The sequence below is a fragment of the Salvelinus alpinus genome, chromosome 7, assembly GCF_045679555.1.
Source record: "Salvelinus alpinus chromosome 7, SLU_Salpinus.1, whole genome shotgun sequence".
Taxonomy (NCBI): Eukaryota; Metazoa; Chordata; class Actinopteri; order Salmoniformes; family Salmonidae; genus Salvelinus; species Salvelinus alpinus.
In genome coordinates, this window is record NC_092092.1 from 1,086,685 (window position 1) to 1,096,557 (window position 9,873).

Genomic DNA, 9,873 nt, shown 5'->3' on the forward strand with positions numbered 1-9,873 from the left:
CAGAGACATCTGGCCCCAGAACAGAGACATCTTCCCCAGAACAGAGACATCTTCCCCAGAACAGAGACATCTTCCCCAGAACAGAGACATCTGGCCCCAGAACAGAGACATCTGGCCCCAGAACAGAGACATCTTCCCCAGAACAGAGACATCTGGCCCCAGAACAGAGACATCTGGCCCCAGAACAGAGACATCTGGCCCCAGAACAGAGACATCTTCCCCAGAACAGAGACATCTGGCCCCAGAACAGAGACATCTGGCCCCAGAACAGAGACATCTGGCCCCAGAACAGAGACATCTGGCCCCAGAACAGAGACATCTGGCCCCAGAACAGAGACATCTGGCCCAGAACAGAGACATCTGGCCCCAGAACAGAGACATCTTCCCCAGAACAGAGACATCTGGCCCCAGAACAGAGACATCTGGCCCCAGAACAGAGACATCTGGCCCCAGAACAGAGACATCTGCCCCCCAGAACAGAGACATCTGCCCCAGAACAGAGACATCTGCCCCAGAACAGAGACATCTGGCCCCAGAACAGAGACATCTTCCCCAGAACAGAGACATCTGGCCCCAGAACAGAGACATCTGGCCCCCAGAACAGAGACATCTGGCCCCAGAACAGAGACATCTGGCCCCAGAACAGAGACATCTGGCCCCAGAACAGAGACATCTGGCCCCAGAACAGAGACATCTTCCCCAGAACAGAGACATCTGGCCCCAGAACAGAGACATCTGGCCCCAGAACAGAGACATCTGGCCCCAGAACAGAGACATCTGGCCCCAGAACAGAGACATCTGGCCCCAGAACCCCCAGAACAGAGACATCTGGCCCCAGAACAGATACATCTGGCCCAGAACAGATACATCTTCCCCAGAACAGAGACATCTGGCCCCAGAACAGAGACATCTTCCCCAGAACAGAGACATCTGGCCCCAGAACAGATACATCTTCCCCCCAGAACAGAGACATCTTCCCCAGAACAGAGACATCTTCCCCCCAGAACAGAGACATCTGGCCCCAGAACAGATACATCTTCCCCAGAACAGAGACATCTGGCCCCAGAACAGAGACATCTTCCCCAGAACAGAGACATCTGGCCCCAGAACAGAGACATCTGGCCCCAGAACAGATACATCTGGCCCCAGAACAGATACATCTGGCCCAGAACAGAGACATCTGGCCCCAGGACAGAGACATCTGGCCCCAGAACAGATACATCTTCCCCAGGACAGAGACATCTGGAACAGAGACATCTGGCCCCAGAACAGAGACATCTGCCCCCCAGGACAGATACATCTGCCCCCCAGAACAGATACATCTGGCCCCAGAACAGAGACATCTGCCCCCCAGAACAGAGACATCTGGCCCCAGAACAGAGACATCTTCCCCATAACAGAGACATCTGGCCCCAGGACAGAGACATCTGGCCCCAGGACAGAGACATCTGGCCCCAGAACAGAGACATCTGGCCCCAGAACAGAGACATCTGGCCCCAGGACAGAGACATCTGGCCCCAGGACAGAGACATCTGGCCCCAGGACAGAGACATCTGGCCCCAGGACAGAGACATCTGGCCCCAGAACAGAGACATCTGGCCCCAGGACAGAGACATCTGGCCCCAGAACAGATACATCTTCCCCAGAACAGATACATCTGGCCCCAGAACAGAGACATCTGGCCCCAGAACAGAGACATCTTCCCCAGAACAGATACATCTGGCCCCAGAACAGAGACATCTTCCCCAGAACAGAGACATCTGGCCCCAGGACAGAGACATCTGGCCCCAGAACAGAGACATCTGGCCCCAGAACAGAGACATCTGGCCCCAGAACAGAGACATCTGCCCCCCAGGACAGATACATCTGCCCCCCAGAACAGATACATCTGGCCCCAGAACAGAGACATCTGGCCCCCAGAACAGAGACATCTGGCCCCAGAACAGAGACATCTGCCCCAGGACAGAGACATCTGGCCCCAGAACAGAGACATCTGGCCCCAGAACAGAGACATCTTCCCCAGAACAGATACATCTTTATGACAGCAGGAGGAGCTGGACACCTTCATCTATGGAAACAGTAAGTAACTTGATCTATTCTCTACTAACAGTCAAATGGACTTAAATCCATAACTTCAGAAACATGTTTCTGTAATGGTACAGGAACATCCAACATGATAGTTAAGACTTAGTTAAATCAGTGTTCCTCTGGTTCTGGTGGGACACTGCTGGTACAGTATATGGTCTGAATCATACCTTCAGATAAACCTGCATAGCTGTAACGATGTGCGCTGAGAGTCAGGAAGCAAGTTCAGGGAGTGTTTTAATAGATAAACATAATACAAAACAAGAAGCTCAAACAACGCAGACCAGAAACAAACAACGCACAGACCAGAAACAAACAACACACAGACCAGAAACAAACAACGCAGACCAGAAACAAACAACACACAGACCAGAAACAAACAAACACAGACCAGAAACAAACAACACAGACCAGAAACAAACAACACAGACCAGAAACAAACAACGCACAGACCAGAAACAAACAACGCACAGACCAGAAACAAACAACACAGACCAGAAACAAACAACACAGACCAGAAACAAACAACGCACAGACCAGAAACAAACAACGCACAGACCAGAAACAAACAACGCACAGACCAGAAACAAACAACACAGACCAGAAACAAACAACACAGACCAGAAACAAACAACGCACAGACCAGAAACAAACAACACAGACCAGAAACAAACAACACAGACCAGAAACAAACAACGCACAGACCAGAAACAAACAACGCACAGACCAGAAACAAACAACACAGACCAGAAACAAACAACACAGACCAGAAACAAACAACGCACAGACCAGAAACAAACAACGCACAGACCAGAAACAAACAACGCACAGACCAGAAACAAACAACGCACAGACCAGAAACAAACAACACAGACCAGAAACAAACAACAAAGACCAGAAACAAACAACGCACAGACCAGAAACAAACAACGCACAGACCAGAAACAAACAACACAGACCAGAAACAAACAACACAGACCAGAAACAAACAACACACAGACCAGAAACAAACAACACAGACCAGAAACAAACAACGCAAGACCAGAAACAAACAACACAGACCAGAAACAAACAACACAGACCAGAAACAAACAACACAGACCAGAAACAAACAACACAGACCAGAAACAAACAACGCACAGACCAGAAACAAACAACGCAGAGACCAGAAACAAACAACCAGACCAGAAACAAACAACGCACAGACCAGAAACAAACAACACACAGACCAGAAACAAACAACACAGACCAGAAACAAACAACGCACAGACCAGAAACAAACAACGCACAGACCAGAAACAAACAACGCACAGACCAGAAACAAACAACGCACAGACCAGAAACAAACAACGCAGACCAGAAACAAACAACGCAGACCAGAAACAAACAACGCACAGACCAGAAACAAACAACACAGACCAGAAACAAACAACACACAGACCAGAAACAAACAACGCACAGACCAGAAACAAACAACGCACAGACCAGAAACAAACAACGCAGAGACCAGAAACAAACAACGCAGACCAGAAACAAACAACGCACAGACCAGAAACAAACAACGCACAGACCAGAAACAAACAACGCACAGACCAGAAACAAACAACGCACAGACCAGAAACAAACAACGCAGACCAGACCAGAAACAAAACAAACAGCACAGACCAGAAACAAACAACGCACAGACCAGAAACAAACAACGCACAGACCAGAAACAAACAACACAGACCAGAAACAAACAACGCACAGACCAGAAACAAACAACACAGACCAGAAACAAACAACACAGACCAGAAACAAACAACGCACAGACCAGAAACAAACAACACAGATCAGAAACAAACAACGCACAGACCAGAAACAAACAACGCACAGACCAGACACAAACAACACACAGACCAGAAACAAACAACGCAGACCAGAAACAAACAACACAGACCAGAAACAAACAACACACAGACCAGAAACAAACAACGCAGAGACCAGAAACAAACAACGCAGAGACCAGAAACAAACAGCACAGACCAGAAACAAACAACACACAGACCAGAAACAAACAACACACAGACCAGAAACAAACAACACAGACCAGAAACAAACAACACAGACCAGAAACAAACAACACAGACCAGAAACAAACAACGCACAGACCAGAAACAAACAACGCACAGACCAGAAACAAACAACACAGACCAGAAACAAACAACGCACAGACCAGAAACAAACAACGCACAGACCAGAAACAAACAACGCACAGACCAGAAACAAACAACGCACAGACCAGAAACAAACAACACAGACCAGAAACAAACAACACAGACCAGAAACAAACAACACAGACCAGAAACAAACAACGCACAGACCAGAAACAAACAACACAGACCAGAAACAAACAACACAGACCAGAAACAAACAACGCACAGACCAGAAACAAACAACACAGACCAGAAACAAACAACACAGACCAGAAACAAACAACACAGACCAGAAACAAACAACGCACAGACCAGAAACAAACAACGCACAGACCAGAAACAAACAACACAGACCAGAAACAAACAACACACAGACCAGAAACAAACAACACACAGACCAGAAACAAACAACGCAGACCAGAAACAAACAACACACAGACCAGAAACAAACACAGACCAGAAACAAACAACACAGACCAGAAACAAACACAGACCAGAAACAAACAACGCACAGACCAGAAACAAACAACGCACAGACCAGAAACAAACAACGCACAGACCAGAAACAAACAACGCACAGACCAGAAACAAACAACACAGACCAGAAACAAACAACACAGACCAGAAACAAACAACACACAGACCAGAAACAAACAACGCAGACCAGAAACAAACAACACACAGACCAGAGACAAACAACACACAGACCAGAAACAAACAACGCAGACCAGAAACAAACAACGCAGAGACCAGAAACAAACAACGCAGAGACCAGAAACAAACAACGCAGAGACCAGAAACAAACAACGCACAGACCAGAAACAAACAACGCAGAGACCAGAAACAAACAACGCAGACCAGAAACAAACAACGCAGACCAGAAACAAACAACACAGACCAGAAACAAACAACGCACAGACCAGAAACAAACAACGCAGACCAGAAACAAACAACGCAGAGACCAGAAACAAACAACACACAGACCAGAAACAAACAACGCACAGACCAGAAACAAACAACGCACAGACCAGAAACAAACAACGCAGACCAGAAACAAACAAGGCACAGACCAGAAACAAACAACACACAGACCAGAAACAAAACAACGCACAGACCAGAAACAAACAACGCACAGACCAGAAACAAACAACGCACAGACCAGAAACAAACAACGCACAGACCAGAAACAAACAACGCAGAGACCAGAAACAAACAACACACAGACCAGAAACAAACAACACACAGACCAGAAACAAACAACACACAGACCAGAAACAAACAACGCACAGACCAGAAACAAACAACGCACAGACCAGAAACAAACAACGCAGAGACCAGAAACAAACAACACAGACCAGAAACAAACAACACACAGACCAGAAACAAACAACACACAGACCAGAAACAAACAACGCAGACCAGAAACAAACAACGCAGAGACCAGAAACAAACAACACAGACCAGAAACAAACAACGCACAGACCAGACACAAACAACACAGACCAGAAACAAACAACACACAGACCAGAAACAAACAACGCAGACCAGAAACAAACAACGCAGACCAGAAACAAACAACGCAGAGACCAGAAACAAACAACACAGACCAGAAACAAACAACGCAGAGACCAGAAACAAACAACACAGACCAGAAACAAACAACACAGACCAGAAACAAACAACACAGACCAGAAACAAACAACGCACAGACCAGAAACAAACAACGCACAGACCAGAAACAAACAACGCACAGACCAGAAACAAACAACGCAGACCAGAAACAAACAACGCACAGACCAGAAACAAACAACGCACAGACCAGAAACAAACAACGCAGAGACCAGAAACAAACAACGCAGACCAGAAACAAACAACACACAGACCAGAAACAAACAACGCAGACCAGAAACAAACAACGCACAGACCAGAAACAAACAACACAGACCAGAAACAAACAACAAAGACCAGAAACAAACAACGCACAGACCAGAAACAAACAACGCACAGACCAGAAACAAACAACACAGACCAGAAACAAACAACACAGACCAGAAACAAACAACGCACAGACCAGAAACAAACAACGCACAGACCAGAAACAAACAACACAGACCAGAAACAAACAACGCAGACCAGAAACAAACAACACACAGACCAGAAACAAACAACGCACAGACCAGAAACAAACAACACACAGACCAGAAACAAACAACGCACAGACCAGAAACAAACAACGCAGATCAGAAACAAACAACACAGACCAGAAACAAACAACACAGACCAGAAACAAACAACACAGACCAGAAACAAACAACACAGACCAGAAACAAACAACACAGACCAGAAACAAACAACACACAGACCAGAAACAAACAACACAGACCAGAAACAAACAACGCAGAGACCAGAAACAAACAACACAGACCAGAAACAAACAACACAGACCAGAAACAAACAACACACAGACCAGAAACAAACAACACAGACCAGAAACAAACAACGCACAGATCAGAAACAAACAACACAGACCAGAAACAAACAACGCAGAGACCAGAAACAAACAACACACAGACCAGAAACAAACAACGCACAGACCAGAAACAAACAACGCACAGACCAGAAACAAACAACGCAGACCAGAAACAAACAACGCACAGACCAGAAACAAACAACGCAGACCAGAAACAAACAACACACAGACCAGAAACAAACAACGCACAGACCAGAAACAAACAACGCACAGACCAGAAACAAACAACGCACAGACCAAAAAACAAACAACGCACAGACCAGAAACAAACAACGCACAGACCAGAAACAAACAACACAGACCAGAAACAAACAACGCACAGACCAGAAACAAACAACGCACAGACCAGAAACAAACAACGCACAGACCAGAAACAAACAACGCACAGACCAGAAACAAACAACACAGACCAGAAACAAACAACACAGACCAGAAACAAACAACACAGACCAGAAACAAACAACGCACAGACCAGAAACAAACAACGCACAGACCAGAAACAAACAACGCACAGACCAGAAACAAACAACGCAGACCAGAAACAAACAACACACAGACCAGAAACAAACAACGCAGACCAGAAACAAACAACGCACAGACCAGAAACAAACAACGCACAGACCAGAAACAAACAACACACAGACCAGAAACAAACAACGCAGACCAGAAACAAACAACGCACAGACCAGAAACAAACAACACAGACCAGAAACAAACAACGCAGACCAGAAACAAACAACACACAGACCAGAAACAAACAACGCACAGACCAGAAACAAACAACACACAGACCAGAAACAAACAACGCACAGACAGAAACAAACAACGCAGACCAGAAACAAACAACACACAGACCAGAAACAAACAACGCAGACCAGAAACAAACAACGCACAGACCAGAAACAAACAACACAGACCAGAAACAAACAACAAAGACCAGAAACAAACAACGCACAGACCAGAAACAAACAACGCACAGACCAGAAACAAACAACACAGACCAGAAACAAACAACACAGACCAGAAACAAACAACGCACAGACCAGAAACAAACAACGCACAGACCAGAAACAAACAACGCACAGACCAGAAACAAACAACACAGACCAGAAACAAACAACACAGACCAGAAACAAACAACACAGACCAGAAACAAACAACACAGACCAGAAACAAACAACACAGACCAGAAACAAACAACACACAGACCAGAAACAAACAACACAGACCAGAAACAAACAACGCAGAGACCAGAAACAAACAACACAGACCAGAAACAAACAACACAGACCAGAAACAAACAACACACAGACCAGAAACAAACAACACACAGACCAGAAACAAACAACACAGACCAGAAACAAACAACGCACAGATCAGAAACAAACAACACAGACCAGAAACAAACAACGCAGAGACCAGAAACAAACAACACACAGACCAGAAACAAACAACGCACAGACCAGAAACAAACAACGCACAGACCAGAAACAAACAACGCAGACCAGAAACAAACAACGCACAGACCAGAAACAAACAACGCACAGACCAGAAACAAACAACGCAGACCAGAAACAAACAACGCACAGACCAGAAACAAACAACACAGACCAGAAACAAACAACACACAGACCAGAAACAAACAACGCAGACCAGAAACAAACAACACAGACCAGAAACAAACAACGCACAGACCAGAAACAAACAACGCACAGATCAGAAACAAACAACGCAGACCAGAAACAAACAACACAGACCAGAAACAAACAACACACAGACCAGAAACAAACAACGCACAGACCAGAAACAAACAACGCAGACCAGAAACAAACAACACACAGACCAGAAACAAACAACGCACAGACCAGAAACAAACAACACAGACCAGAAACAAACAACACACAGACCAGAAACAAACAACACACAGAACAGAAACAAACAACGCACAGACCAGAAACAAACAACACAGACCAGAAACAAACAACGCAGACCAGAAACAAACAACGCAGACCAGAAACAAACAACGCACAGACCAGAAACAAACAACACACAGACCAGAAACAAACAACGCACACCAGAAACAAACAACACACAGACCAGAAACAAACAACGCAGACCAGAAACAAACAACGCAGACCAGAAACAAACAACACACAGACCAGAAACAAACAACGCACAGACCAGAAACAAACAACACAGACCAGAAACAAACAACGCACAGACCAGAAACAAACAACGCACAGACCAGAAACAAACAACGCACAGACCAGAAACAAACAACGCACAGACCAGAAACAAACAACGCACAGACCAGAAACAAACAACGCACAGACCAGAAACAAACAACGCACAGACCAGAAACAAACAACGCAGACCAGAAACAAACAACACACAGACCAGAAACAAACAACGCAGAACAGAAACAAACAACACACAGACCAGAAACAAACAACACACAGACCAGAAACAAACAACGCAGACCAGAAACAAACAACGCAGACCAGAAACAAACAACACACAGACCAGAAACAAACAACACACAGACCAGAAACAAACAACACAGACCAGAAACAAACAACACAGACCAGAAACAAACAACACAGACCAGAAACAAACAACGCACAGACCAGAAACAAACAACGCACAGACCAGAAACAAACAACGCACAGACCAGAAACAAACAACACAGACCAGAAACAAACAACACACAGACCAGAAACAAACAACACAGACCAGAAACAAACAACACAGACCAGAAACAAACAACGCAGACCAGAAACAAACAACGCACAGACCAGAAACAAACAACGCACAGACCAGAAACAAACAACGCACAGACCAGAAACAAACAACGCACAGACCAGAAACAAACAACGCAGACCAGAAACAAACAACGCAGACCAGAAACAAACAACGCACAGACCAGAAACAAACAACGCAGACCAGAAACAAACACACAGACCAGAAACAAACAACGCACAGGCCAGAAACAAACAACGCACAGACCAGAAACAAACAACGCAGACCAGAAACAAACAACACACAGACCAGAAACAAACAACA